Consider the following 25,934-nt stretch of genomic DNA (forward strand, 5'->3'; position numbering starts at 1 on the left):
TGAGACAATCAATCAGACTTTCTCAGGAAGATTGAAGTGAAGTGTGCAGAGAAAGCTGGAGCTCAGGCACAGAGTGCAACACGAGGTCACATGAGCACAAACCTGCATCATCATACCCAGAGACATCAGCAGGAGCCATAGAAGCAGAGGCTCAGAGGGGCTGAGTGACCATGAAGGAGGACATCCAGGTTTGGGGAGGTGGTGCTACTGCAGGGGAATTGACACAATGACCCTGTTGTCATGGCTTCCTCGGGTTCATCTCCCAGATGACATTCCTGTCCCCACAAGGCCTCGTCAATGAACCGCTTTCCTTCTTCTTCCTGCATTCTGACCACAAGCCCCGGTCACTGAAGAAATCCGGGTGGGCTCACATGTTTGCAATCCCCAGGCACCTGGCAAACAACTCCTTTGCCTGCCTGCTCCTGCGTTCAGCCGTGCATGCCTGCCTGCACTCAACACACGCTCTGTGCAGGGCCCTGGAGATGCAGAGACCTATAGAAAGTGTTCCCCACGGTAACAAACTGAGCAGGTGAGGAGTTTTCAACCCTGGCTGAACACCATCTTCCCAAGAGGAGCTTTTAAAAACTCCTGATGCCCAGGCATCTCCTCAGAGGAAAGGAATCAGAGTCAGGATGGGGCCCGGGCAATGACGTGTTCTAGAAGCTGCTCAGCTGAATTCAATGGCAGCCAGGATGGCGAACGTATCATTTAGTGGATTTCTTTCAGCCTCTGCAGGTTTTTGCTTCTTTAATCCTGTATTTTCTTATCTCCATCTTTCTTTTTCAGGTTTTTTCTCCTTTCTTTTTCTGCTTGCTCTTCCTCTATTTTATGTCATGACTTGTTGTAGATCAGGCACCAGCTCATGCCACCATTTTCCCCAAAGATTAGTTAGTCATAATTATTTAAGGGAAATGTCCAAAGCTGGAAATTTCACAGACTTCGCCTCTCACAGCTGCCTGGAATGTGGAGGCAAAGAGTGTTTGATAGGGTCGGTTTCACACCCTGGAGCTGGTCAGGGAGGGGGAGCAGCTGTAGGCAGATGCAGAGGGGAGAGGAGTGGAGTGTGGTCAAGAGGGAAAGAGGGTGAAGGGGGTACATGTGGGGGTGGCCAGGCAATGCAGTAGAGAGACCCCAGCTTAGGGGCAAGGAGGCCTCAGTTTGGCTCCAGTAGTTTCACCCATGTCTTCTGGGTGATTTGAGCCAGTTCCTTCCCCTCTCTGGGCCTCCTTTGTCCACATATATGGGTGGTCAAGTGCCGTCCCTGGTGCCCTTCTACGTCATGTCGTGTCCTTTTCCTCTGGTTGCCTTCGATGTTGTCTCATTGTGTGTCTAGATGTGTGTGTTGTCCTGTAATCCTGCTCGGAGCTGACTGATCTTCCTGGATCTAGGCTTTGGTGTCTTTCATCATTTTTGAAAAAATTCTCAGCCATTAGCTTTTTAAATATATTTTTTTGCCTGTTCCTTCCATCTTGTACTTCTGGGAATCCAGTTACACATACGTTGGACCATTCCATATTGTCCCACCTCTTAGATCCTCTGTACTGTTTTGTTCCCACAGCTTTTCTAATGTAAGTTCAGTAGTTTATATGGACCTCTCTTCAACTTCACTCATTCTTTCCTCAGCTGTGTCAAATGTACTGATTAACTCATTGAAGGTATTGCTCATCTCTGTTAGTATTTTTAAAAAATTTCCAACATTTCCATTTTCTTCTTCCTTCTAGTTTTTCTCTCTGCTGAAATTACCCATCTGTTCAGAGAAGTTTTCCATATAGTTGTTTTAGATCCCTAGTCTGTTAGTACTAACACCTGGGCTGTGTCTGAATCTGGTTCTCTTGACTGCTTTGTCTCCTGTTAGTGGGAATGATTTTCTTGTTTTTTGTGTTTGTAATTTTGGATGAGAGATGTAGAGTCTCCCTCAGCAGCATGAGTAAGAGAGCAGAAATTAAGTAAATAGTATTTATGACTGGAAATGGCCATGCCTCTCCATCTGTTAGACTGATACTCTGTGTGTGTGTGCGTGCATGTGCATGTTTGTGTGTTTAGAGAATTGAGTGCATTTATCAGGAGTGGAGCAGGGCTTGAGTTTCGTTGTTGCTGTGGTTTTCTTCAGTCACCACCCGATTCACATTCTTGTAGTGCTACCTTGTGCTTAGGGTGAGAGCTGCTCAAAAGTTTTCCCCAATATTCCTGTTCCACGCTCAGCTGTAGCCCTGCCCTGTGCACCTGCCCCTCAGAGAGGGTCTCGCTCCACACTGTCTCCGCCCCCCCCAGTGGTACATTTCTGCTGCTCAGTCCCTGGTGTGTGCTAACTCAGTGCTGGCATCCAGGAGTGGTCTCTCTTGTCCTGGTGAGACCTCAGCCTTAGGCAGACCCTCTGTCCCTTGGTCGTGGAGAGTGGGCTTTCTCATTGGTTCTGCCCCTCCCCAGCAATAAAGGACCTTTAATGAAAAAGACCCAGGATGGTCTCCTGAACCACGCCCAGGGGCAGATAATTTTTAAATTTTCCTTTTCCACGGCCTGAATAGCTCTCCCCAGGGCCCTGAGGGAGGCGGGTTTGCTGCCCTTGCCCCTGTGGTTTAGGGAGTTTGTTCCTTAAGAGAGAAGTGTCTAAGCAGGCCTCACGCCTGCATCCCTGAGGCAGGCTTTCTCTGGTCTTACTACCTGCTCCCCATCTTTCTCAGGAGCCTCTGATGGAGGTCCATGGAGAAGAGTCTGTGTAAACTGCCCTGTGGGTCTGTGGCTCCCGAGGACTTTATACACTCGTACCAGCTCTCATGGAGCCTTTGTACTTGATTAGAAGTTTTAGAGTAATTCTGCTCACACCCACGGTGACCCCATCTTCCACCTGTAGGGGACGGTGAGTCAGCATCCATACCCCATCTGTGCTCCAAAGTGCCTGTCTTCCTGAGACCTCAGGGTAACTGTTCACCTGCAATCTCAGCTCTTTGAATGGCTCAGGAAAAGTCATGATTTTGAGGATACTCCAGTGTTTTCTTGCTGTTAGGGTGGGAGTGTCACTCCCTAGAGTTTTCTACATCACAGTAGAAGCCAGAAGTCACACAAGAGATTCTGCAAGAGGCAGTTTTAGGGTGACACTTGAGGGATCACTCCAAGGTGGTCACTGCTTGGACCTGAAGTGGTCCAGGCTGCAGAGGGGGCTCAGACGAGTTGTTGGAAGTTATGGCCTTAGGGAGGGGCCTGAGAGGATACTGTGCATGTTGAAGAAAGACTTGTAGGCCTGTGGAAGGGTCAGTAAGGGACACGCAACCTGCCACAGGGTCACTAAGGCACCACCCTCCCCCATTGACTCCAGGTACATCCTCAATCTGTGCCACCTCCGCCTCTACAGGTACTTCCACAGGGAGGACAGGGACACTGCACTCTGCACTCCACATGCTATTGTTGGAAGTTGCTGTGGGCCCATAGACATGGTATAGATGTGGATTCCCCCTCAACAATGGCCTGGGCCCCGTCTGCTGGACTCTGCTTGTGCAGAAGCCAAGCCAGACCCACCAGAGTCACCTTCCTGCCAATGATGCCCTCTCTCTCCATCCTTCTCTCTCTAAGGAGGATGGTTTTATATCCAGCCCAAGACACAGATACTAACTTGGTCTCCAAAAAAACACATTTATTCCCCAAATTGAGGCCACAGATGCAGAAATTCTCCCTCCTCATCCTCTCTCTACTCCCACCAGCAATTTCCAAGCGTCCACAATAATATGTCTCTTTGGCCCATAAACACCCTCTGTAGAATACCTCTGTGTGGGTTCTCCCCGGACTCCAAATCCAGCTGGGCTTCCTGTTCACAGCTCAGTGTTCTGTCTGGGGTGGCTCTTCCACTGCCTTCTGGGCCAGGAGCTCGGTCCAGAAAGCCACTTCCTTGTCTTTCAGCTTCTGGTCTGCCTCGATGGGGACGCCAATCTTCAGGTACCCTTCATTCTGGTCATATGCTGGCCAGTGGGGCAGCTCCTCCGCACCGGGGTCCCTGGGAACAGAATCAAACAGAAACTCCCCAAAGCTGTTGTGTGGTCCCAACAACCATCTGAGATTTCAGGGACCCCCTAACTTCATCTCAGAAGAAGATCAGAGGCCTCCAGAGATAGGGAGCTCACCATCTTCTGGGCAGCTTGTCCATTTTTAGAGAGCTCTCATATCAGAACTCACAGGGCCAGAAGTTTGATCATCAAATATTAGAAGCTACCCCTTCCCAATATCTATCTATCTAAATCCATCTTTTCCACGAGGCTCACCCATTCCGAGCAAAGTTGGCCGCGAAGCTCATCGTTATATTGCTGAGATAGATCTCCTCTTCTGAGGCACCCCCTGTGGGGAAGGAGATGAAAAGATTTTGCTACTCAAAGTGTGGTTCATGGTCCTTCAGCAGCAGCATCACCTGAGAGCTTGTTAGAAATTCAGAATCTGAGCCCTTTCTCCGGACCTACTGAGTGAAAAGTGGCACTTCAACAAGATTCTGGGACATCTATGTGCATTTTAAGCTTGAGAGTTACTGATCTAAGGCACAGAGAGGGGCTGCAGTCAATACTTGAGTGGTCTGCCTTTGTCTTCTGTGCCCACCAGCCCTTGACCCTCTCCCTTCAGGGTGGCAATGCCACACCCCAGGGTTTCCACTAAAGCAAGCCCACCTCCCAGGATTGCTCTCTTTTGAGTCTTTCCACAACCTTCTTCACCCACCCACATATGCACAGAATCTGAAAAATAACAGAGCTGCAATGGCCCTAAGGCGTCGCCCCACCGGGGAATGCCTTGAGGTGGGTCACACACAAGTTATCTGTTATTGCATACAGTTAAGGCATTGAAGACATTTGTGATTCTTTTTAAATTATCATATTCATAAATTTAATAAGATATGAGTTTTAGACAGATAGGTGATCTATAGACAGACACACATTAGTCCTGATTCAAAGACAATACATATTCTAACCTTACCCTCACTCATATTCTCATATGCTCTTGCCAGTGGGAAGTGAGTGGTGGCATTCTAGCCCTTGAGCAGGGCCCTGCAGGTGACCCACCACCTGTCATATTGATGCCCAGGTCTGGATTCTTAGAGTGATCATGAATGAGGGCACATGGGTACACCTTCTCCATCATATATGTTAAAATAAGAGAAATGTTGGGAACCTTCACAGTTCAACCGTATTATGGAGAATTCCAGAGATTAAGGCCTAGAAAGAAGAAGGAACTTGTCCAAAGCCACCAAACTGAGACCTGTACCCAGATCTTCTAATCCTAAGTTTGTAGTCACCAAACTGCCATCACCTTTTAAAAATGGGGCCCCGAAGAGTGAGAAGAGCTCATCCCCGTGGTCCCACATCACTGTCTTGGGTCTCATAACTGATGAGAAGCTTGGGCGGTACTGAAACTCATACACGTAGGTGGAGGCTCCGGCATCTGAGAAGACATAGATTCATGCACAGTTCATTTTACCTGATGCACACCTGGATGGTATCAAGGTCTCTGGGGGCCCCGAGCACTCGGGGAATTGGTGGCACACCTGGAACCTGAGTACACAACAACAACAATATTAACAACAGGTGCCATTGTGAGTGTGTGTGTGTGCTGGACACATGTGGCGCTGCAGGAAACCCCTGTTTATCAGCATAACATACTGTTTCAGAAAAGTTCTGTGACTTGCTTAAGGGCAGATAGCTGGAACTGGATTTGAGCCAGGTGTTTGTTGAATGAATGAATGTTGTTGAAACCTTGGGTAAATCTTTTCCTAATAACTACCATTTTGGGGACACCAGATCAATTCACATGAACCCCTTTGCCTACTGATGCATCCACACTCAAGAACATCTACATACATACAGTTTACACTACTGGATTTCATTGATAACAGGCTAGTCTTCATTCCTTTTGTCTCTCTTGCTCCCTGATAACCCATCTGATCCTATGCTTGGCTTCACTGTACCCCTAGCTCCACTAGGTAACAAATTAGTTTGAAGCTAGCTCTGACCTTGGAAACCTTCCAAGACACATCTTCTAATATGTGCTCTTTGGCCCCACGGACCACAAAAATTTCAGGTGAGGAGTCCTTGTAGCAGATGGTGTTGGTGCCTCACCACATCCCCTACTTCTGGACATGCCAGCCTGACTTCCACCTCTGGCATCTGTCGCTCTTTGCCTGAGGTCTTTGGCCACCAGAGACCCATGTGTGCAGCAAGTCAAAGCACCAGAGAATTAACAACCCCTTGGGAATAGGCTTCAACCAGTGAGTCCTGGCAGTTGGAGGATAAATACCTGAGCTCCCATGCTGTTCACCCCGGATAACCCTGAGAATGTCTTCTGCGGGTTTCCCAGAGCTCCCCAGCTCCAGTGTCTACATGGATACTTGCTTGACAGGGCAGCATGGGTTGACTTCCTTCTCCTTCCCATGTCACTTCTCCACCCTTCTAAAGGTGTTTTCTGGGATCATCTCCCAAATAAACTACTTGTATTCAGATCTTTTTCCCAGAGTTGGCTTCTGGCAGAAACTAAAATAAGACGGTGCCCCAGCCAGGCCATGTGGAATCAGCCTTGTAGGCCTGACTCTCAGCAATTTCCACATATCTGTGCATGCTGAGGAGTGGGCAAGGCAGACAGCAAAGCTAGTGGGGTCAGTGGCCCTTTGCTGTCCGACTTCAGGGACTTACCTCTGTGGAGCCGGGCCAAAGTTATAATTGGGACACCAAACATCAAATCCCCCATCAAGTCCAGGAACAGGTCTTTCTTTTTGACAGGGTCGTCTGTCCCTCCTAAATACTTCTCAATGGCCACTGGAGTCAGTTCATCAGGGATGTGCTGAAATGGATCAAGAGTGAAAGTGACCCCACTCCCTCGTGAGTGACACAGCTTCTCTTCTTGCATTAATGGTGAACCTCTTGATTCCTGTGAAACCACTCCTTAAGCCTTGTGAGAGGAAAAAAGCAGAAAAAAGGTGGTAGAACCCTCTGGCCCCAGTCTTCATTCTGTCATTTAACTGGTCTGTGATTTGGGGCAAGCACCTCCCTTCTTCGGGTCTTGGCCAGTTCGTGTGATTCCCTAGACTCTTACCAGGATGGGGTTGGCTTTCTGCAAGAGTGACGTGGCCGTCTTCTGGTCCAGCTTGCCTTCAGAGAGTGAGAAGCCCATCATCTGTTAAAACAATGGTTAATCAGTTGTGAATCATTGGGAATCAGCAGGAAGACTCAAACTGACCAACCAACCAAACCAATGGAGTGTGAAGGTCACCTTACCACGTCTTTATGTGCAAGGGTCTCTGATAAGCTGGGCAAAATCAGTGAATCAAATGGACTTGCTTTATCCAGAAATTCAATGTAAAGAGGTTAAAGCGAATGTTAAGAAGAGCTGTCCCAGCTCTTTGCAGTATGTATGTGTATATATGTGTCAGACTAGAGTCCCCACAATGGCCATCAAGGCAGAGAGGGAAGGTTCAAGCCAAGTTAGTGTGGAAGTGGAGGGTTCTGGGCAGAGGACACAGAGCTCACAAATACCCTCCCTGTCTCAGCTGACTGAGGAAGCCCCAAATCCTGCCATTCTGGCTTTGGTCCTTCAGTACAACCTCTTAAAATGTTCCAAAGTAAGAATTGAAGAACTCTGCACATAAGAACTCTAAGTAAATCTCTATAGTAACACACTTGTCAAAACTCTATGAAGACTTCTAGCAGTTAAGGCCCTGTCTTTAGGATGACCCCAGCTTCCCTTAAAATGCCTGCCTGAGAAAGCTCCCTGCTGCCAGGGGAATTTACTGTTTGTTCCAGCCCAAACCTGCTGATCAGTTGACAGTTCCCTGAACACTCTCTTAAAGCAGCTACTTTAGAAATCTTTCAACTATAAATCCTTTCTCTGTCTTTGAGACGTAAGTCTACCATCCAACCTGTTTCCTCAAGGACCAGGGAGCCACCTCTTTGAAATGCAGACTTCAGGGGATGACCCTTGCTCTCTCTCAGTCTCTGTGGGAGGAGAAAGACTAAACCTCTTTGGGCACCTTGCTCCAACCTATTCCACTGCCTCCTGTCATAAAGACAAGAGGGTTTGTTGCTCCTCTGGGTAGGTGCCAATTAACTAATCCTGGTGGCCTAGACACATGAACAAACTTCCACTCCCACCCCACAGCCTTTCTTGAGCACATCGAGCCTTTAAATAGACTCCAGCCTTTAGTTTCAGGGACTTGACCTCAGTTCACGCTGGACTCTTTTCCCCACTGCAGTGCGATAAATAATAAAACCTGTCCGCACCACTTACACTCCTGTTGGCTTTATCTTTGGCAGAAGGGACAGCCCTTCCTAGCTTGCAGCAGTCATTTTAACTTAAGAGGAAGTGAGCTCCTCTGAATCTTTGCTGTTGGATGACTAGGAGCATGTGTGAGGTTTATGGAGAAATCATGAAGGCACCAAGCCCAAGGGGAGAGGCTGCCAGGCCCCAGCCTCACACTCCTTCACCCCCGAGCTCCTTCCCTTTCCAGGCCTCGGTTTTCTCATCTGCCCTGTGATTGTCTCTACAGGCCCCCAGCATTGACATTTCAGGATTCTCGGATTGGGGAACAATCAGAGAGGGTTTGGGGACAGGTGTCCCCAGGGCCACACGCCCACGTGACAGTTGGGAAATCTCAGAGAAGATTTCCATGGATATGTCAACTTGTGTGAAGGGGATGGCTGCCCTGGACCCTTAGGGGTGTCTGGAGAAGGAGGAGCTCCTGTGACCTGAGACGGGAGAGGTGATGTGAAGGATAGAGGAGGTGAGTCTAAGACACCAGCACATTCTCACCGTTGGAATAATCCAGCCAAACTCGTGCTTGTTGATTCCGACGATGTAGGGAACAGTGTTGAACTTCTTTTCAGCCAGAATCTCCTCAGGCATCTTTGGCAGCAGCACTCCATCAACCACAGTGGTCAGGAAGGGATAGCTCTGGGGAAGAGGCAGCATAGTGTTGTGCTTTCCCCACCTCAAGGAAACACCCACCTCCCCCCTCCACCTATCTGAGTGTGAGGCCAACACCACAGATCTGCGTGGATTTAATCTGTTTAGCCTGTTTCGCTCCTATATCCCCAGCTCCTGAGTCAGGTCCTGACACTCATTAAGCGCTAATTAAATCTTTGCTGAATGACGGAATGAATCTCATTTAATCCGTACAACGCCTTTTAAAGTAGTGCTACTATTTCCTGGGAGAGAGCAAAGAGAACAGGATTGTATGGTATTGCACAGGTAATGTCATCGGAACCTGGCAACACCTTAGAAGGTAGGAGGGGAGGATGAAGGAAATGGGGAGGATGCTTTTGGAGTTTCCTGCGTGTCTGGGCGTTCTGGTGGAGTCTTCAGGACTGAGACGCTTGGCTTCCTTCCTGATGGCCCTGCAGAGAGTGCAGCTTGCACAGCCAGTCAACCCTGCAGCCTCCCATGAGAATATCTGGGCTCCTCAGTGAAGGCTGCTGAAGAAACCCCTTATCTAGTTATCTCCATCTCCCCATGGGGGAAGTTGTTAGTCCAGCCTTCTCCTTTGGGGGCAATTTTAGGAGCAAGAAACGTAATGAAGAAAGGGGGTAGTCTGGGCCCAGGGGACACAGAGTTGATGACTGAGAGCCCTGGACTGGGAGTCAGGGGAACAGGTTTCAGTCCTACGTCTGGTCCTCCTGGCTGTGTTATCCAGGCAAGTCACTACCCCTCTCTGGGCCTCAGCAATAGGAACACAAGGAATTTCTATGACTCTACAGGGAGAATTCTTTCATTCATATTCAATTTTAGCTTAAACATATCAAGACTTAAAACTGTAATCAAGAAACCAAAGGTCATTACCTCTCTGGAATCCCCAGTAAAATCAAGCATGAGAAATTTCTGTGAAGACAAAGGCAGACGATGTGGGTGAGAAGCTTCCTGGAGAAAAGCCGGACCCTGGCTGCCCTGGGCATGAGCACAGGGTGTAGGTGTAGGACGGGGGAGGGGCTCTGGAGAGGATGTCTGTGGTGGTGCCTGCCCCGCCCTCCATCCATTTCCCCTTCTTGTTCCCTCAGGCAACAACACCCCCTTTTTCCTTTGAGGGGCCTCCTTCTTCCCCACTCTCAGTCCATGAATCCAGGCCTCTATGTGTGACCTGGGGTGCCCCATCTCCCTGACCACAGAGATTAGGTCAGGGATGGGCACAAGCCATGTAAGTCCAATAGAATTTACCCCAAAACTTTAGCTGGATTATTGGGAAAGAGGGTTTCTAAGCAGATAGAATATACTTCTAGAGTGCTCTTCTTGTCTTTAACCTCTCCAGGGGACACACCTGCCTGAGAGTGAAGCCAACACTGAGAGATAAAAAGCTGAGAGACAGAGACATTTAGATTCTTAATAATATCATATGTGCATCTGGATTCAGCCATGCCTGAAGCCGTCTACTCCTGAACTGTAGTTTAGTTTTCAGTTAGTTACCTGAAGAGTCTCTTACAACACATTGCTTTTTCTTCTCTATGCACTTTGAGATGAGTTTTCTCATCCTCCATTAGAAAGTCCTGATTCATGTAAGCTCACAGAAATTCACCCCACCCTACACTTCTGTTTGTTGTGTGTTCACCAAGATTCCATTGATTGTAATGTTATGCTATAGCTAACAGTTCTGATCAGTATACAGCAAGCGACCAGTAGAGTCCCTCTATTATGTTTTGCAGCTCTACCAGCCAGGGGTGTGTGCGTGTGTTGTGTATTGAGGAGAGTGGGTAATCAGGGAAACATTTCCACATGATCTCAGAAAATCTCAGAAGGATAACATGGGCTCTTAGATTCTTTGAGTTTTCTCAAAGTCACCACTCTCCCCTTATAAGATGAGTCCTCTTGAGCCATACGGAGAATTGCTGAAGTAAATTTGCTTTGTTCCAGGCATCAGAAAACAGTTATGTTTTTATTCTTTGAACACTTTGGTCACCTCATTTGAGCCAGAAAAACCTGGATCCATGCCCTAGGGCCATGGTGGAGTTAACCCATGGAAACAGAGCAGAGGCCAGTTTCTGGGGGCCCAGGAGTATCCTCAGGATCCCATTGTCCACATAGAGAGTGCAGGGGCTCAGGCTACTCCTGAGTTCACATCCACACCCTCCCCAAACCCTACAAAGGTAATAATTTCTGGTGGTCCTAATGCTGTATTCTCCGGGTGTCTGGTCCTGTGATGACCCACTGCCATAGCCATCCATCAACGCTCAATTTCACCTTCTCTGTGAAGCATCCCTGCTGACTATGTGGAATGTTTCCTGTCTCTATACTACTATCACACTTAACCCCCAAAGTATATAACCCACAAAGTATGGTATGTTTCTCCTGAATAATTTCTTGTGAGCAGGGACTATATTCAATTCAAGTTTGCATCATCATCCCTTTTACCACCCCCTCCCCAGATACCTAGCATGGATGGATGAATGAATGGATGGATGGAGTTGGTCAATACATGGAGTATGTGTGAATTGGATAGATAAGTGGCTAGGTGGATGATAACTACAGATAGGTGATGGATGGATCATTGATTTTAGAAGGAAGAATGATGGAGTGAAGATATATGGTGGCTGATGATGCATGGATGATTGATAACAGATGAATGAAAGTCACAGATGGATTGATGCTAGATTGATAAAAGGATATCGATGAATTGGATAGATTTTTGGATGGATAGATGGATAATAAGATAATGAGTGGATAGATGGATGGATGAATTGATGGATGGTTAGTTGGATAGATTAATGAGTGGATGTATGGATATTTGAGAATCACAATCAAGGAAGAGTCTCTGAAAATCTAGAAAATTGGGCAACTATTGGGTTAATTTAGGATTCTAAATTAACTGACATAAATTGTGATGACCTTTCTGAAAATCTTTGTTCTTAATGTCCCCGCCCCCCAAAATTCACGATGGTAGGTACCTCCGGGAATATGTAGTGTTAAACTTCTTAAAAATATATTTGATGTTCAACATCACTAATTATTACGGAAGTGAAAATCAAAACCACAATGAGATATCACCTTATGCCTGTCAGAATGGCTATTATTAAAAAGATAAGAAATACCAAGTGTTGGAGAGATTGTGGAGAAAAGGGAACCCTCGTACAGTGCTGGTAGGAATGTAAATTGGTGCAGCCTCTGTGGAAAACAGTATAGAGACTCCTCAAAAAATTAAAAATAGAACTACCATATGATCCAGCTACTCCACTTCTGGGTATTTAGCTAAAGAATGTGAAAATATGAATTTGAAAAGATATATTCCACCCCTATGTTCATTGCAGTATTATTTATAACAGCCAATACTTGGAAACAACCTAAGTGCCCACCAACAGATGAATGGATTAAGAAGATGTGCTATATATGTATATATATACACAATGGAATATACTCAGCCATAATAAAGATGAAACCTTGCAATTTACAACATCATGGATTGACCTTGAGAGTATTATGCTAAGTGAAATAAGTCAAATGGATAAAGATAAATATCATATGATTTTGTTCATACGTGGAAGATTTTAAAAAATAACAAACACATAGATACAGAGAACAGATTGATGGTTACAACATAGGAAGGGGTGTGTGGGGAGGGGAAAAGGGGTAAAAGGGGATAAGTGTACAGTAACAGACAGAAACTAGACTTTTGGAGGTAAACACGATATAGTCTATACAGAAGTTAAAATATGATGATGTACACCTGAAAGTTATGTAATGTTGCAAACCAACGCTACCTCAATTAAAGTGTATATACACATCTGAAAACAAGAATAGTTTTAATACAGCTGGGGGATTATCACACATTTGTTCACTGTGTTATTTTTTGACTTTGCTAATGTTTGAGATACTTCATAATAAAAAAGAAAAAAAGAAAATTGTTATTTCAGATCCAGAGGCTGACACTGCTCCTGAGAGAGGAGACAATGTTCCAGGTAGTTTTTCCAGGGCAAAGGGACAACTGAAATGTTGAAGCCTGAGGCCAAGTTTACAGGGTGGGGGCTTGTGTGGCCACAAGAATGGATGCACCTACCATCTTCAGTGATGCCTCCAGGAGCTCCTTCTCTGACTTCTGGCGCAGGCAGTCAACAATGACAGCTGAGGTGGTGGTGTTACACCCAGAAAAGTTGGCAAATTGCTGCAGAGATCACAGGCGACAGCAGGATTCAGGAGCCACGTCCCTTCCATCGATCAATAAAGAGGCGTTCCATCCCACCCTACCTGAACTGCAGCCCTCGTGTAGTCATCAGACACAACAGCAGTGAGGGCCACGCCACTCTCCGAGATGGCCCGATGGAAGAGGTCCTTGGCCAGTGGAGATAACACCTGGGAGGGGAGTGGAAAGGAAGAGAGTTTATGCTCACAGGAGGGATCTGCAAGAGCTACTCCCATCCCAGCTCTGCCCTGGACCATTCCCCTGGAGACCCTGGGGCTCAGTGGACATGACTGGTCCTCGCCTGGCCTGGCCTGCACCCCAGGCTGATCCTGGGACTCAGATTATCCAAGAAAACCTCCCTCAGCTGGAGGCAGCCAGGAACACAGAGTGAAGGATAGAACAGGAAGTGTGTGGCATGCATGCTGATTATAGCAATCAAGAGTATCTGAAAGAATCTTAGAAAGTCCTAGCAACACTTTAAAGACACGGTTCTGATTCTGCATTTCCATTACTCAGAATATATCCTTAGAAAAATGACTATGGAGGCGCACAACGATTTCTAAGAATGCTCATTCTGTTCAAATAGTTAAAATTGTAAATAACTCAAGGTTCCAATATTATGAGATTGGCTGAATAAGCTATTTTTCATTTTTACCATGGGGTCCTGTGTGACTTTAAAAAATAATATTATGGAAGAGTACTTAATGGCTAGGGAAATATTTTATTATAATGCTAAGGAAGGATTTTCTTTGAAAAAAATCATAGGTAGATGATAGATAGATGGATAGAGTGCGTCATGGAAAAAAGTCTAGAAAAACATGTCTCAAGACGTCCATGGGAAGTATCGCTGGAATGAGATTGTGGATGACAATTTTCTTCTCTGGTGTTATCTGTACTTTTCCTTTTTCTCAACTGTATAAAATATAGAAACATTTCCCTTTGAGTATCAACTATGAAACCAATACATGTTTTAAAAGTATAGTAATAGGGCCGACCCTCTGCTCAACTGTGAGGCAGCTGGAGGGGTCTTCACAGCTTCCAGCACCTTCTAATCTGGTTTTCTATCTTTGCTTCCCTCAGTGTCTCCCTCAGCCCCATCCCCCTCACCAGGTTCCCAGGTCATGTCTGTGTCCCATATCCCCTGTCCCATGCCTCCCCATCCCACCTTCTAACCCCTCCTCCCTCTTACCTGCTTCCCTCAGCCCAGCTCGATCACTCAGTCCAGAGACTGCTGCCCTCCCTCTTGGGCATGGACTAGACATCAGACCACCTGAGAGGAGGCCCCTCAGCTGTTCTTAGTGCTCGTGTCCCCCTGACACATAGATCTGGCTCCAAGCAAAACCACGACACTCTGCCCAACTCTCATGGTTGCCTCCTCTCATTCAGAATTTATACCTATACCTAATTCCCAAGAGAAGGAGGTGAGTCCTAATGTCAAAATGATTAGAAAGGAGAGAGAAGCTCAACCAAGTGAGAAGAGAGGAATGCCCTTGTAGCAGCAGCTGCTGGAGATTCTTATGGACCCAGGATGCTAAGCTGAGCTCTGAGCTTCCTGGGGGCCAAGGAGAGTTTTGCCATTAGCTCTGCACCATCTGAGGCTGTGCAAGGTGGGGTCAGCCTTAAATCCAGGTCTTGTAAGTAAAGGTGCCCCAGGCTAGATTGGCTGATCTGTAAAGATCCCATCAGGAGCCACATCAGAACCAGGAACACTTACAAGAACAGAGACACTTGCACCTCCCGCTGACTGTCCAAAGATGGTCACGGAGCCTGGGTCTCCTCCAAAGTTGGCGATGTTCTCCTGGACCCAGCGCAGTGCGGCCAGCTGGTCCAGGTGACCCCAGTTTCCCCGGCAGTGTTCGTCCCCTGTGCTGTGAGTAAGAGAACAGGGTGGGGTGGAAGCAGAGATGTTGTGGCAGGGCTCTCAGGACCACAGATGGGGCTGGAGGATCTAGGTGAGCCTTCTGGAATAAGACGGGGCCTTCACAGCCCTGACACAGGGCTCTCCACCTGCCTTCCTCTCCTGTAGCATTGTTCTGTTGTTGGTTCTACATTCCTTCATCCAGCATCTATTCATCGAGCATCTACCATGTGCCAACGCTGTTCTAGTAGCCAGGAGCTCTTCTGAGAACAAAACAGGTAAATCTCTGACTGCACAGAGCTCACACTATGGATCATAAACAAATAAAGAGAAAAGTATAGAGTATATATCAGGTAGTGAAAATGCTTTCAGGAGAAATAAAACCTGGTAAAGGAACAGGCAGAGGTGGGGCAGTGGGATCCTATTTGAGATCACATGACCAAGGAAGGCCTCTTTGAGGCTGTGGCATTTGAGTAGAGACCTGAATAAATGAGAGTATGAGCCTCGCAAATATCCAAAGAAGGGAATTCCAGGAAGAATAAACAGCAAGTGCAAAGGGCCCGTGGTCCAGTGAACAAAGTGTGAGTGTAGGACATGTAGCTAGAGAGAGCCCTGTGGCCCTTGGTAAGGACTGGATGTCATTGTAAGTAATGTGGGAAGTCACTGCAGAAGGACATGATTCTCTTTATGTCTTAAATGATCACTGTGCAGATCACACAGAGTATAACATTAGCAAGATTATAAAAGTAGCCGTTATTACAATAATCCAGGTGAGAGACACAGAGGGCTTAGCTTAGGGTGGGTGCAAGGGAGGAGGTGAGAACTGACTGAATTCTAAATGAATGTTAAACGTGGAAGCAGAGGATTTGCTGACCAACCGGATGTGGGGTATGAGAAAAAGGGAAGAGTCAAGGCTGACCACAGGACCTTTATTCTGAGCAAGCAGAAGGATGGAGCTGCAGGAGCTGAGCAGGAGGCGCTGTGGGAAAGCGGGAGTGTTTTGGGGGAGGGGCAGTGGGAGTCAAGAGTTGAGTCTGTTCATGTAAAGTGTGAGGTGCCCTGTAACGTCCAGTGGAGACAGCAGGATGTAGAACGAGATAGTTCATGATGCGCATCTGGGTTTCAAAAGGGAAGTTGGGGCTAAAAATAGAGACAGTGAATGAGCCCTCTGAGGTTGCTCAGGGCAGTAGTGGAGATGGTGAGGGAGACGAACACAGAGGCCCGAGGTCAGGGAGGACGAGGATGCAGTGAACGGGCTGGGAACGAGCAGTCCATGAGGTAGGAGGCGGCCAGGAGCTGAGAGAGGAAGCATTTCAAAATGGTGTGAGTGATCATGTGTGGATGCTGCCAAGACTGTGTGTGGTTGTTTGCCAAGGTTGGGCCAAGATCTGGCGGGTCATTGGTGACCTTGGCCAGAACTGTCTGGTGGTGTAGTTGGGGTGAATACCTAACTGGCATAGGTAGAGGGGAGGCTGGGAGGAGAGGAAGTGGGGAGAGCCAATGTAACAGTTTTACTGTAAAAGGGAGCAGAGAAAAGGGCCATGGGTGAAAGGGATTAGTAGTCTTAATGAAGCTGATACATCTCTGGACTCACCTGGGATAACTTTCTCCAGCTCCATAGGTCTTTCCAGAGAGTAGTCCCCGCCCGCCCCCCAGCCCACCCATCAGCCATCTCAGGGTCAGAGATGCTGGGGCCAGGGCACTCAGAAAAGGCTCATGGTAACTGTGTCCTGCAGGAAACCTGGTTCTGTTTCCATGGAGACTTGATGGAGAAGACTCTAGGCTTGACTCATGTGTGTGCCAAATGCAGAAGGAAATGGGATGAGAGGATCTGATATTCCTTGGGAGGGCTGTGCATTGAGATCATATGCTCTGACAACCTCTCAGATCTAGCCAACCATTCCTCACCCACAAGCATTCCCTGAGCTCCCATCATGAGTCTGCTCCTGCCTTCCTTTCCCATGAGGTAAGATGTGTAAGCCTCTAACTGCTGTGCTGCATGCTAACTGTCACTTTAGAGGTTGCAATGTGCTGGGGCAGCACAGGTGAAAAGGAGATGAGTATTTCTGAGGAGGTAACATTTGAGTAGGACCTTTCAGAATGCATAAGAGTTTGTCAGGTAGAAAAGGCATTCTAGGCAGAGGAAAAATCACATGCAAAACCTCAGAAGCAGGGGACCAGTGTGCCTGGGGAATGAGGAGGTAGGTGGAGCGAAATTATGAAAGGACTTGCAGGCCTTACTAGGGAATTTAGCAAAGATCCCCTTGAGCACTGACATGACAAGAGCTGAGTCCTAGCACCCTCACTTTGGGGGCCAATGTGGAGTGGGCGGAGTCCAATATCTTACCTGAGGAATCCCCAGATGCCCAGGCGGTACTGAATGATCACCACCACCATGTTTTTATGGGCAGAGAGGACCAGCCCATCATAGGTTGATGCTCCACCTAGAACCAGCCCACCTCCGTGGATCCACACCATCACCTGGACAGGGAGGAAGCAAGAACACTGGTCATAAGCAGCAGAGTTGAGAAGGACCTCAACAGGCCGTCTGCTTTGGTCGCCTATCTCTTAGCAATGACTCAAGGAGCCCTGAAGTCCAGCAGTCCCCAGCCACGTTGGAGCAGGCAGTTGCTCTCCTCCCCTACTCTCCCAGCTGGGGCCCAGGCCACCACCCCACTCAATGCATCCTCGTTGCCCCTGCCTGTCTCCCCAGCCTCAGTGCCTCCTCCTTCCAGGGCTCTTCCTGCTGAGAACACCATCATGGGAACAGCCAAGGCTAAGAGTGACATCTTCTCCCCAACACTCCCATCATCCTCATGCCTGGACCCCTCACCCAGCTCAATATACTCTGCGTGTGGTGGCCCTTGTACTTCAGCTTCATCTTAGTTATCTCCTTTGCAGTGAGTTAAACTTCTCTCATGTGTGAATGATTATCTCAAGAGACACACATGCCCACAGTGGTGTATCTTCCAGATAGGATTTCCCTCTGCCTCCTCCCGATTCCTCTGCATCCCCAAATCCCACCGATACTCCAAAGCCAAGCCTAAAAGCCACCTCCTCCAAGAAGTCCTCAATCATTTGACTAACATGATCTGAGAACCTACTATGTGCCAGGGATGTGATGAGGATTGAGAGTGGTCACAATAATATGTAACATGTGGCTCTTGCGTTTAAAAAGCTCACATAGCAGTAAACTGAGAATGGCTAACATAATAGCATTGCAATAATTTTGTTAATAAAAAAAGTCAGAACACGAGGTATGTGCCAAGTATTGTTTGAGCATTTGAAATTAAACCACCCATGAAGTAGGGACTGCTATTGCCCCATTTAACAGACAGGGAAACTGAGGCACTTAACCTGCCCTAGGTCGCACAGCTAATAAGAGGTGGAAGCGGGACTTGAACCCAGGTGGTCTGGCTCCAGATCCACATGATGGGCCACCCAACGCACTGCAGCCAATGTCCAGGGTGCAGTAGGTTGGCTGTTAGGGAAGGAGGAAGATCTTCCCTTCAGCTCTAAGTGACGTGTCAGGAGCACTGTCCTGGCTTCCAGGCACTGAGAGAAAGCCTGATCATCGTCGTTGAATCCTCATATGTGATTATTCTCCTTTTGAGGAAAGAGAGCCAGGTGTCTCAGCGAGTAAAAGGCAGAACCAGGATTTAAACCCAGGTCCTGAAGTTCCAGCAACTGTGTCCATAGCTAGAGGTCTCCTGCCTGCAGGTTCCAGAGCCCCTGTTCCTCCCACACGTCTGATCCCCACCTGCCTCCAGGTGGAGCGGCTGAGTCTCAGTCATCTCTGAGTGAAGGCTGAGCCGAGGTCGGGGCAGCAGAGATTTGCTGAAGTTAGTGTTCGTCTGTGCAGCCCAGATGGCAAGACCCTCAAAGGCAGGGGCTGCTTGGTAATGCTTTGATATTCCTCCTTTCTCCTAACCCCCAAGTCTAGCTCTGTGTATTGGGCACTGAGTACAAAACAGAAGAATGAATGAATGAATGGATGAATCTTTGTTCCGACCTCTTTGGGCCAAGCATGTGCAGTGACGCTTCTAGCCATGAGTTCACGGACACCCCCTCCACTCCTGGGCGTCATGCCGGCTGTGTCCCAGGAGGTGGCTGGGTGCTCGGAAGGGTAGAGCTGTTGGCTTGTCTCTAACATTCCTTCCAATTCCAAGTTTATTGGAAATTCTAATCTAACCGCTCTGGGTATCAGATTCCTAATCCAGCAACTAAGGGCAATCATTCTTGTCCCTCGATTAGTTTGAGAGAACTGGAAAAACTAAAATGTACACTACAGATTACAGCAAACTCCCCAGAGGCCCTATGTCTGTCACCAGCGGAAATTGAGGTGGGAAATCTTGTTTTTTCCTGTGGTCACGTGGTCTGGCTGTGGTGGGAAAAGGAAGCCCTGTGGCTCCTGAAACAGTCATGTTGCCTAATGACCCCACCCCAAGCTACCTTCATCCTCTTCCAGTCTATACCAGAAGATCCTGGAGGGCTGGAACTCACCAGCCTTGACCAGTGGTATCCACTGCTTACCGGCAGCCTGCTCTCCTTCGTCAAGTCAGCGGGAGTGTAAATGTTTAGGTAAAGACAGTCTTCGGAAATCTGGACAGAAGTGTTCTCCTTTCTGTTGGTAAAGAGGTCTGAGAGCATCTGCCCCGCCACTGTGTCCTGGGAGCACCTGGGAGGGGAGGGGAGAAGGAAGAACTCCTGAGGTTCAGTCAGAGCTGAGCAAGATGTCTCCTGCGGTCAGGCCTGGCCTTGGACTGGGTGGGTTAGACCTGTAACAGAGTTGCTCTTACCACATTCAAGACACTTGAATGGGCAGGAAGTTATCTCGGGATCTGGGAGGGGGGCCACGGGACTCACTAAAGTATTCCAGGACTGTGTACAGTGAGTCCTGGCACCTGTCCCCTTCCCAGAGCCTTCGGGCTGCCCTGGGTCAAGGAGAGGAGGCTGCCCCTACACCTGGGAGAGGACCATTTCCTGCATGCCTCGGACACAGCCTGGCTCTCCACCGGGCTCTGTGTGGTGGCCTGCAGGGTGACCATGTTCCTCCACCAGGTAAACCATGTGTTCTAGTCCACGAGGGACTTCTATAAACCACAAGAAGTCACTCAAATGGCAGACATTTAGTGTATACAACAGATCAGGGATGAAATATTTGTGAGGCAACATCAGGAGAATTGCATTCTAGTCCTGCCTCAGTCACCAATTTGCTGGGTGACCTTGGGTGAGTACCTTGCCTGGTTGGCCTGAATCTGGGAGGTCTAAGCGAGGGGAGTGATTTCTGTAAGGGTCTTTCAGCCCTGACATGCTAAGATTCTATCATCAGCGCATCCCAGGCAAGGGCTCTTAGTTGCCCTAATAACAGATCTTAAACATCCCACATAGATTATAACCGGTGGCATTCACTGAGTTGTCCCAGCATGCCAAACTTGTTTTAAGTTCTCCTGTGTACTAACTCATTTAATCCTCAGATCAGCCCCGTAACATAGGTTCTGTTGTTATCCTCATTTTATACTTGAGAAAACTGAGGGACAGGGAGATTAGAGAAACTGCTCAAGGTCACTAAGCCTGGTCACACAGACCTCTACTCTGTAGTGCTTATATTTCCAAGGACATTATAAGCAACACTTCCTGATCTCAGTGCACCCAGAAGGCAGGCATCACTGCCCTGGTGTGTAGATGAGGTGGCTGAGGCGCTAAGGTGCTTGGACGTCCCAGCTGTCAAGTGGCAGAGTCAGAGGCTGCAAAGATGACTTCCTGATCTCCATCCTGGGGAAATTTCACTGGATCACTGAGAGCAAGGGGCGTAATATTCATAAAAGAAGAAATTCCAATGTCAAAAAGGGAGAAAAGAGCTCAATACAATTAGTATTCAAATAAATAGCAAAATTATACATATAATTATGATGACAATAATAATTATTATTTTGCCTGTCCATTAACCAAAAACATTTTTTAATAGCCCCAGCATTGCCAAAGTTCTGATGAATGGAAGTTTTCATAAATTAATGGAAGAAGTATAGTTGCAGCATTAGTGGAGGGAAATTTAAGAAAAGGTGCATGCTCTTTGACTCAGAAATTATATTTCTTGCAACTTCTCCAAAAATATTCATAAAAATGTATGAACATATAGCTACAGGATGTTCATTAGAGTGCTATTTGTGTTACCAAAACATTAAGAACAACTTAATGACCTCAAATAAGAGATCGGGTAAATAGATTATAATTCAATTCTCAATGTAAGGCAGCTATTAAATGTCAGGCTGTGATATTTGATGGCACAGAATGATGGTCATTATATACTTATAACCGAGCAAAGCAGGCATCCAAACTATATGTATAGTGTGATGGGATATTGTGATTTATGATAAGAAGTATATGTTTGGTTTTCATCCAGTTTCTGGCACAGAGCTTCTAAAATCCTTGGCATTTCCTAAGTGATGAGAACAATAAAGGTGTCTTTTGTTATATTAATGAGGTGACTTCTGGACTACACCTGAGGATGGATACTGGTTGCCAGGAGAACCAACCAGTGATTAGAGGTTTGGGCTTTTCAGTCCACCCACTGACCTCTTGGGAAAGGAGAGGGGCTGGAGGTTAAACCAATGATCAATGGCCAATGATTTAATTGATCATTCATATGTAAGGAAGCATCCATAGGAAACCAAAGGACAGGGGTTCAGAGAGCTTCCAGGTTGGTGAACCAGAACAGGTCCATGTGCCAGTGTGCCAGGCCCAAAACTCTGCAGGAATGGAGGCTGCTTTGTTCAGGACCTCACTCTATGTAACTCTTCATGTGGCTGTTGATTCCTATCCTTTAATATACTCTGTAATAAATTGGTCATCTAGAGAGTAAACTAATTTCCCGAGTTCTGTGAGCTGCTCTAACAAATGAGTGGAACCCAAGGAGGGTCTCGTGGCATCCTCTGGTTTATAGCCAGTCAGCCAGAAGCACAGGTAACAACCTCGACTTGTATTGGCATCTGAAGCAGAGGACAGTCTTGTAGGATTGAGCCTTTAAACTGTGGCATCTGATGCTATCTCCTGGTAAACAGTGTCTGAATTTAATTGAATTGTAGGACACTCAGCTGGTATCTGAGAATTGCTTGTCGGCGTGGGAAAAAAAAACACACACACTGGAACTGGGTGCACAATCTTCTATGATTCTGTTTCTAAGGAAGAAAATATGCAACAGATAAAAGACTGCAAAAATAGAATAAAAAATATGAGCAGCAGTTCTCTCCAGGGGATGAAATTGTATATGAATTTCATTTTCTTACCTTTACTTATCCGTATTTCCTCACTTTTCTGTAATCAGCATGTATTACACTTGTAACCAGAACTACAAATAGTGAATATTATTTTAAAAAGGAAGAAAGGATGGAGAGAAGGAAGGAAGAGGATAAGAGTAGAGAAGAGAAAAAAAGAAAAGAGAAAAGAAAAGCAGGCAGCAAGAGGTAGACCCTGGAAATTCCCAGAAATGCCTTACTGAGATGAATAAGGTCTGAATGGATGCAGGTAGGCATCCCGGTGTCTTGGGGTGTGGTTGAAGGGCTTCTTTGCCAAAATTGACCAGAGTGAATGGGACACACCAAGCATTGCTCTGCTCCTGACTAGGTGGCTAGACACACCTGGGAGTTGAGAACTTGCCTGGTCACCACCCCAAAGCACTCTCTACTCACACACTGCCTGGCTTGCCCTACCTGCCAACTATGGCAAAATTCAAAAGAGAAGAAGTAATAGAATCATTACTTCTGATCCTCCTCACTGCTCAACGCTTTATTTTCATCAAAGCACTTACCATATTCTAACATATTACTAATTCATTTGTTAATTTTCATGTTGTTCATTACCTATATCTCCTCCTAGAATGCAAGCTCCATGAAGACAGGATCTTTGTTCTGTTCACTGATGGATCCCAGGACCTAGAACATGCCTGGCACACAGTAGGTGCTCTATAACTATGTGTTGAATAGAGGGCTCCAGAATGCTGTGAGAGTTCTGGAATGTCTCTAAGGATCTACAGTGTCTTGAGGATTCTAGAACAAAGTATGAGCCACTCGGAGGATGGCCTTGGCTCCTTCCTGCGTCACTTTGAGGCACACACCCACTGAAAGATGCCAAAGCCCCCGGCTTACATGGGAGGGTAGGAGGTGGCGTTCTTCACGAAGGGCCATGGGTCTGCAGGCTGCGGCGGAGCAAACCTCAGGGATCCCGGGGGGGCTTGGCAAAAGGGATGCCCAGGAAAACGGCCAGAGGCTGTGCAAATCCTTCCAGGCTGACATGCTTCCCCAGGACCTTGCCCTGCGCGGTGTCCACCACAGGTGGCGAGGATGGGTGCCCTGCAGGACAGCGAGAGGAAATGAGGACACATCAGTGAAAGGCTTGACCTGGATTCTGAGAGTCTTGCTGCTTTCAGCATGTGACCTTGAATGAGCCACCTCAACTCTCTAGGCCTCATTTTCTTCTTATGTAAAAGGGAGAGGAGGTCAACTGTCCTTCCTAACTCCCTGGGCTGGCTTAAGGAGCAAATTGGACATGGAGGTAAAATGGCATCAAGTGAGAAGGAAATGCAAGAAGGAGAGCTGCTGGGAGTGAAGCAGACATTGGGGTTGTGCTCTCAGGAGCCCTGGAGACAGTTACCCACGAGGATCCTGGCGCTGAGCTGCGTGCTGGATGGGAGGATGGACAAGAGGCGGCCCCTCTTCTCAGAAGCTCTGAGCCTTGTGGGGAGAATGAGCCACATACACACTTGACCCTACTGCTGGGAAGAAAGTGGTCAGTGTCCTGAGAGAGGGACCAGTGGGGTCCTCCAGGAGTTAGAAGAGGGAGCGAGGCCTTCTGATTGTTGGCATCATGGAGGCGGTGACCTTGGAGCTGGGACTTGCAGTAGGTGAGACTGAGCGGGGGGAGATGGATGAGGGGGAATAAAGGTATAGAGCAGAGAAGAGAATGTGCCGAGGCGAGGCTCTGAGACAGCAAAAGGCAAGGCCTGCCCGAGGAAGAGTGATGGCCCATGTGAGGCAGAGGGAGTCTATGGGGGAGTGGAAAATAATCCTGGGGTGAGAGAGGTTCATGTCTGGGAGGGCCTCGAATGCCAGGCTAAGGATTTGAGCTTTATTGTGGGTAAATGAGCATCAGTGAACAGCTCTGGAGTATGGAAGCGTAACACCATCAGCTTGAAGAGGATTCTTCTGGCGGCTCTGAGCAGGGTCATCCAGAGGGGCTGAGACTGGGGTCAGATCCCCATCTGTTCCGTTGTTGTGGAGCAGACAGCTCTTCCTCACTGAGCCGAAGTTCCTCCCCTGCAGCTTCCACATCAGCCCTGCTTCTACCTGTGTGGCCCGTCCTGAGCTCCCATGTGGCAGCGGCCTTGCAGACCCCTGAGCCTGCCCACCCCTCAGGCCTTCTCTTGTCCGTCCTCAGATTCTTCAAGCGTTCCTCGTAGGAAATGATGTCTAGCCTCTCGTCCTCCCAACTGCTATCCTTTAGGCGTAGACAAAAAGGCAGCATCTCCCTCAAAGTGTGTGGCCAGAGCAGAAAGAATAACCCAGATTTCTTCTTAAAGAAGAATATCCAGTGCTAAACTTCAGGAGAGATGAAGTGGACAGAAGCCAGACAAGAAGGGTGACAAAGTGGGCGATGGGGTGAGAGGCATCAGCCATAGTGGTAAGAGCAGCAGTTACCATGTGTGTTACAGGTAATGTTTGTATACTGAGTACTTCCTATGTGCTGGATGTGTATTCCAGGACCATTAAATTAATCTTCACAAAAGCCTTCCTAGGTAGGTGTTCATATGCCTGTTTTATGGATGAGGAAGCTGAGGAAATGCAGGCAACCAGTATGGACTTTCTGAAGATGGAAAAGGGATGGCCTTGCCAGGAGGTGAGCAGTGGTCACAACTTCAAACAGCCCTGAGGCCCCTGAGCCCACTGAAGTTCTTTAGTTTTCTCATCTGAAACCTGCTTATCCTGCCTCGCCCCTTCCTTCCCACAGCAACCAGGATGAAGACTCTTGCCCCCAATTCCTCCTCTTTCCTCTGCCTCCTGACCCCCCGGCTGCCTCACCTCATGGCCCAGCATAGTGGTGGCGTGCCCCTCCCCTTTGGAACTGAGAGTAGCAAACTATCTTTTCAGTGGCAGTCGGCTCCTGCTCTAATGGCCATACCAGGCTTCAAATTTCTATTAATACAGTATAGTGAAACAATCCTTTTATTTATGAATCCTTTTGTTGCACTCTCTTCATATCAGAAAATATGCTTTTTAGAAACAACAATGCATTTCCTCCTCACGACAGCCCAACGAGGTACGAACTGTCCTCATCTCCATTTTAAAAAAGGGGCACTGAGGCACAGAAAAGTGAAGTAACATCCCTAAGGACACACAGCTAGTAAGTGCTGAGCTGGGACTTGAACCCACAAACTCAGCTTCCAAAGTCGATATTTATATTCTGCTAAGCCATTCTCCATGATTTGTCCATATCCAGATTAATAATCAAGGGGAAAATAAACTGAGCTGTCAAAGTTCTCATCTGCGAGACACGAGGTTAGCTGTCTTTTCTCCTGTGCTTGGGGAAGGAAGCTGGGGTTGGGTGTCTATCTTCCCACGGCTGAGGCTGGTGGCTGGGCGCTCCATGTCTGGAGGGCAGCTGCTGCAATTCAGGACCTGTCATGCCTTGGTCCTGTAAGTATCTTCTTTAGCTATGCCCCAGAGAAGGATTTCCAATGTGCCCCACCATTTGTATTTCGGGAGGACTCACCCCAAACCGTGGAAGTGGCCAGGGAGAACAGGACCAGAGCGAAGAGCCACATCATGGAAGGATCTCAGCTCCTCGGCCTGCAGGTTTTTGTACCAGATAGAGGGGCTGTGCAGTCAGCCCCACAGCCCTGCCCCTCAGCTCCCGCCCACCTCCAGCTCCCGCCCACCTCCAGCTCCCGCCCCATCTCTCACCCAA

At 47.7% G+C, this 25,934-nt stretch overlaps 1 pseudogene; it reads right to left on the reverse strand.

Moving 5' to 3' along the window:
• Positions 1-1,385: 1,385 nt before the first annotated feature.
• Positions 1,386-25,806, reverse strand: LOC106822441 (liver carboxylesterase 1-like; annotated as a pseudogene).
• Positions 25,807-25,934: the final 128 nt, after the last annotated feature.

Source organism: Equus asinus, chromosome 28 (genome assembly GCF_041296235.1).
Source record: "Equus asinus isolate D_3611 breed Donkey chromosome 28, EquAss-T2T_v2, whole genome shotgun sequence".
NCBI classification, from domain to species: domain Eukaryota; kingdom Metazoa; phylum Chordata; class Mammalia; order Perissodactyla; family Equidae; genus Equus; species Equus asinus.